The sequence below is a fragment of the Quercus lobata genome, chromosome 4, assembly GCF_001633185.2.
Source record: "Quercus lobata isolate SW786 chromosome 4, ValleyOak3.0 Primary Assembly, whole genome shotgun sequence".
In the NCBI taxonomy this organism is placed as follows: domain Eukaryota; kingdom Viridiplantae; phylum Streptophyta; class Magnoliopsida; order Fagales; family Fagaceae; genus Quercus; species Quercus lobata.
The window spans coordinates 26,878,576-26,884,795 of NC_044907.1; the positions used below are offsets into that span (position 1 = coordinate 26,878,576).

The 6,220-nt window shown below is 36.6% G+C and overlaps 1 pseudogene; it reads left to right on the plus strand.

Moving 5' to 3' along the window:
* The first annotated feature begins 1,054 nt into the window (after positions 1–1,054).
* On the plus strand, positions 1,055–3,069 carry LOC115984921 (annotated as a pseudogene).
* Positions 3,070–6,220: the final 3,151 nt, after the last annotated feature.

The following is a 6,220-nucleotide window of genomic DNA, read 5'->3' on the forward strand; positions in this document are numbered from 1 at the left end:
ATCTGCTCCTCTAGTTCCAGTGGTGAATGATAGGGCTTCATCTTTCTCAATGTCCTATTACACAAGCTCAATGTGAGCAACTTCTGAGCTTTATGAAGTCTTAGTCAATCACTGATTGAACCAATTCTGCATATTAAACTTCTTCTGATTATGAATCTACTATGATGAATTCTGGTGCTCAATTTCAGTCTGGTGGTGCTACTTCCCATTTCATTAACAATTTCACAGGTAATACCATTTCCCCTTCTACTCCTTCTAGCATAGATTCCAAACATTCCATTTTTTCAGCCAGTATTGTTGATAGACAAGCTTTTGCATCTAAAGATTGGATCTTGGACACGAGCAACTGATCATATAGTCCATTCAATCCCTCATCTTACCACCATTACTTTTGTCATCAATACTGTTGCTCATTTACCTATTTTGGAAACAGCATTAGTAACTCATATAGGCACAGTTAAACTCAGTGAAACTCTCATCTTGACTGGTGTACTTTGTGTACCTTGTTTTAGTTTTCAACTTGATTTCCATTAGTCACCTTTTAAAATCTTTATTCTGCTGCTACGTCTTCATTTCTAACCTGTGCTTTATCCAGGACCTTACTCATTGGAGCATGATTTGTCTGGGTAAAGAACATGGTGGTCTCTACTTCCTGCAGCAAGACTTCAAATCAGATATGTTCAAATCAGTTGTTTCTTCTATACATACATGTCCATTTAATGCTTGGCACTATTGTTTAGGTCATCCCTCTAATGAGAAATTAGCCCTTCTTAATAAGGTGCTTCCTATTTTAAATAGCAATAAAGATGATCTCTGTATGATTGGTCCAATTGCTAAGCAAAAAAGGCTTCCTTTTCGTTCCAGTACTAGTGTTTCTCATGCTTGTTTTGAACTCATACACTAATTTGTGGGGACTCTTCTCCATTCCTACCACTGATGTTTTAAAATTCTTTCTTACAATTGTGGATGATTATTCCAGATGTACTTGGGTATACTTGCTTAAATCTAAGTCTGAAACTCAGTCCCATGTTGTGCAATTTGCCACTTTAGTTGAAACATTTTCTTTCTCATTATGGGTCAAGCTGCTGCTGTTCTTCTTCAGAGGTTTAATTATGACCAAGGTGGAAATAGTAATGGATGGCTACTCTTGTCCAAACTGCTGCCTTCCCAATACTTTTGATCCCATTCTTTCTTATTCCTTCCTTCAAGAAGCCTTCAACTTCTTCAGCCCCACACTCTTTTAAAATTCTTGCCTTGATCTACTTCTCTCTTAGAGTGCTCATAGCAATTGAGAACATGATGTATTCCTTTTTTGTTTTTATTTTTTTGTTTTGTTTTTGTTGATAGAACAACATGATGTATTCTGTCCCTGCCTCTACTTACTCCCTCATGTGCAACACAAACAGCTTTTAATGCAGTTTTCTCACACTTAATCAGTTCTAAGAAGTTCACTGCTTTAATTCTTAACTTTGGTTGTCCTCTCATTTTCATCTTCCCTGATTGTAGTCAATGATGACTCTGATGGACCATCAGGAGTTTCTAAGTGGCAAAATATAATTGGTTTCCTTTATACCCTTAGAGCTTTTGCACTTCACTCACTTTCCCTGTCCCTGATGCATTTTCCCTTCCAAAAGGTTCTGAATAGGGAAACATATTTAGTGGTTCTGGAAATGCAAATCTGTATGGCACTTGTTGCCACTTGTGTTTCTATTGTGGGAAATGGAAGACTTTTTGTATGGAAATGGTAGGTTTTGGTGGAGGAAGAGTTTCTTATGTTATGACCTTAGTTTGGACAACTGTGGCTTGGTAGGTTTGTTCTATTGGTGTTGTACTATTGTGGACTTAATTTGTAATTGTATCATCTCTATCAGTACAGCTTCTTTGGCTATTACTCCTATTGCTTTCATGATAGTCTTCCATGATAAGATGAATGGCATCAAGGAAATTGCTATGCTTTTGGCTATTTGGGGTTTTGCATCTCATATTTAGTAGAATTATCTAGATGATTCTAAGGCAAGGTGATCACAGAACATTGTTAGTGAATCTCATAATGACTCACCATGTTGATCTCTGGTGCAATCTTTTGAGCTTATGACCTTGGCATCATGTGAATGGTTTGGGCAGGCAAGTTTCTATAGAGGAAGGAGAAGCTAGAGCAATCACGACCTGAATGTTTTGTCTATTGAAACTAGTGCCAAGGTCAACTTTAATATTAAGGTAAGCAATTAGTTTCCTCTACTTGGATAGCAAAATATACAAATGTTAAAGGCTTGTTGATAAAATGTAAATGCACATGATTTTGTTTGGGCTCACTCCAAACACTACAGACTTCATTTTCAGAAAGGAAAAGGTTTTAGTGAATCATGCTAATGATCTGACCATCAATGATTCTGCTATTTTTCTCTTTCAAAGAGTAAAATTCTTTTATTGGTCTCTTCTGAATAAAGGAGAATATCTAGACGACAAGAGTTCATACATACTCGATGGTTACAACAGCTATTTCATGCTTAGCTGAATTTCTGGTCTCCTAAAATATTTCATGTCTGATCAATTATTTATGTTGCCATAATCTGATTAACACAATGATAGCAAAATATCTTATTGTTTTTGTATTTCTAAAAACCTCATAGTCATGCAACTTAGTTTTCGTTATCAATCCCTTGTCAGGAACTTTTTAGAAAGATTGCAGCAGCCTTACCTGGAATGGAAACACTTTTTTTGACCAATCAAGAAGACATGGTTGATGTCAATCTTAAGTCTAGCAATGCATTTGCAACGCAGTCACAACCATAGTCAGGAGGATGTGCAGTTTGATACATGTTGTGGACCTAAGCTCCAACTTCTTTGTCCCATATTAAATGTCTTATGAATTATATCGTGTTTGTGAAGTCCTCGTTGTCCGCTTTTGTAGCTTTGCCCCACTTTTTGGTTGGTTGGTTGCTAAAGGATTTATGTACCATTTGGTAAATTTTTAGAAAATTCATATCTTCAGTGAACTAAACTACAAATTCTTATTCTAAAAGTGATTATATGCAATACAATTGTTTGGGTCTATCCTTTATTTTGAAAGAATCTTTCTGTTATGTTAGGTATGTGTTAAAAAGGTGACTTTTCTGCTCCAATTTACAATTTTGTCTCCTCTCAGACAGATCTTCTCTCCCCTTCTAGTTCAAGAGCATAGCCCTTCCTCACTCAAAAATCAGAACAGTCAAGTGCATGTGACTACTTCACTTGAGGAGCTTGTAACATTGTCAATTCACCCTTCCAAGGCTTAAAGTTTTAGATATTGTCATCCCTCAAGTTGCAATGATTTTCCTCTACACGGGATGTATGTATTCTCATTCTTATATTGTTTGATGTATAGATCCCAAAGTTTTATGGGGTATGCACATTGTGAGAAAAAGGATATATGTATTCTCTGATTCTCATTCTTATAACGTTTAATGTACAAATCCCAAAGTTATACGGGGTATTCTCATTGTGAGAAAGAAGATGGATATATTGAGTGCATAATATATTGATAGCTCTTTATCATCAGACCAAGATACCAATCAGTTTTTGGTGTAGGCGGGAATGAACCCCAAATCTCTTATACAACCATCGGAGACTTTATTAGTTAAGCTAACTGAAATCCACATTTTTTGAGTTAATTACAACCTTATGTCCCCATTGACACGACAAGAAGTTAAAATGAAATTGTGAGCTTCCTGTAAAGCTATAACTGGTTTTACAATTTTACAACCAACGATTTTCAATCATTAAGAGCTCGTTTAGTTATAGTTTTCCAAAATTGTTGTTTAAAAAGATGTGAAAATTGTGGTTTAAAAAGTGTTGTTGAACAATGTGTGTTTAGTGTGAATAAAACAAAAAAATGTGTTTGGTATTATAGTTTAAACAATGTTTTTCAGTGTTCAAAAAATGTAAAATATGTGTTTGGTATGTATGTTTTGTTTGATAAAAAAAAGCTGACCCATATTAAATAACAACTTGTAATCCCATTTTTATCCCTGCTTTATCCAAGATCTTTCCGTCTTTACCCCTTTCTCTTCAGTCTTTCCTCAGAGCTCAGGGGTTCCCAAATAGCAAACCCACGCCGTCCTCAGCTCCATTGCCGCCAAAGAAGATCGACGGCTACGCTTCGCGGTCGTCGTATCTTCTCTCCACCAAAAAGCCAACCCCACGCCGTCCTCATCTCCATTGACGCCAAAGAAGATCCACGAAAAAGCCAAACCCAAGCCGTCCTCATCTCCACGAAAAAGCCAAACCCACGCCGTCTCATCTCCATTGACGCCAAAGAAGATACACGGCTGGGCTTCACGGTCGTCGTATCTCATCTCCACCGTCAACATTCGAAGATCGGGCCCGAGATCGAGCTTTTGTCGCCGCCGACTAATCACTCGAAGATCCAGGTTCGAATCTCACTTCCACCTTGCTTCTCAATGGGTTTTTGTGTAAAGATTGAATATTCCCTTCTTGACTCAGATGTGTCCACTTGTTTGTGTTTTTTGTTTTTGGGTTTTCTCCTTTGTTTTTCCTCACCAATCGGGAAAACCCATTTTTCCAGTTCTTTATTTGCTGTTGAGAGAATAGTTGATTTACAATCCAAATATACATGCCATACTGCATCGAAATGTAGAAGGGTTTCCTCAAAATCTGTTGCTGTTGTAAATTTGTTTTGATTCACAACCCAGTCGATTTCCATTTTTCTTAACACTCTGTTTGGTTGCCGAGAAAGCGTCGGAAGAGTAAACAGGAGGGTTAAAAAAATCTAACAAATCTGCCAACTCTATATATTAATAATTTGTTGTGGTTTTCCGTAGGGCTTCACAGCAACCAAATTGAATCTTATCTTGCTTGCTGTTTGAAATTTAAGGGTATTTTCAGTGTGATTTTGAAGCTAATACCAAATTGTCCGTAGCTTATTATTAGTTTCATTCGTGAATTTGTACTGTTAGTTTTAGTTGATTGGGTGTAGTTTAATTAGGAGTGAATTTGTGACAGATTTTACTGAATTATGTTGATTTGAATTTGGATATGATGGATATATTGTGTTCCTCAATTATAGTGAGCAAAACAAAGGTCTTGTGAGGTAAAAACTGTTTGAGGTGGGGTTGTCGAATCCTTTAAATTTTGTAATTACCTTTAAATTTTGTAATTATCACAATGTCATAAAATAGTGTGACTTGTGTGTGGGGAACAACTTGGACGGGAATGGTCACCCATGGACTAACGTGTGGGAATCAGTAGGCTCACTTATTGTGTATATTTACTTGGCATTTCCTTTGTACAATTTTTTGCTATATCTTGTAAAAGCTTCTAGCTATGTCTAGAGATGCATATATATATATAGCAGTATTTGTTTTTGAGTTGTGTGCATTCATCAAGTGATTGAGCTTGGAAATGTATATGTGATTGCATATTAATATTGATATGAAATGCCGAGAGCATTATGTGATATTGTCTTCAATCCTTATAAATAGCAGTGAGCATCACTTTTTTATTTCCTTCTTGAGATCATGGGTGTTGTCTCTACTATACTCCTTTGATAAAAATGATTGGGTCTGAATTGAACTCTCTCCTTCTGACAATTGTATCATTATGCAAGCTGATATATGCATGCAAAATACAATGACTTCAGGTTAGTTTAGTGGTTAGATGTTTCAAGCTTGCTTGAGGAATAGTCTGTGAGTTTGGATCTTCTTTGTGCTCAATCATGGGTAGCCCTTAAGATGTCCAAAGTGGCAGTGGGCAGTGACCTGGCAGTGCAAGATGAAACTGGTGATGAATCAATTTTCAAATTTAAACCAAGGATAGCAGGAAGAACCTTTCAGTTCTCAAGTAGTTAGATATATGGTTCTCATGTAGATAACTTCAGTGACTTGTTTTATTTAGTCTTATAGCCAAGTGAGCAGATTACCACAGCATTCACAAAGCTCTTTCGATAGTTTCGAATCTGCATCTTAGGCATAAGATGGTGGAGGAATCCACTCACATCCTTTTTGGCAAAGAATATTCTTTTCCATCGGCATGCTTTGCCAGTTTGTTACAGCCCGTTTGGTTGGTTTTCCTTTATAGCTCTCTCTGTGTTAATTGTTTTGATTGTTTATGTCATATGCTTCAAAATGAAATCTTCATGTTAGTTGTAGCTTTTTAGAGTTAGGACTCCTTTGAAATGTTTGCTGCATATAGACTAATGCTCAACATGACTTGTCACAACTGA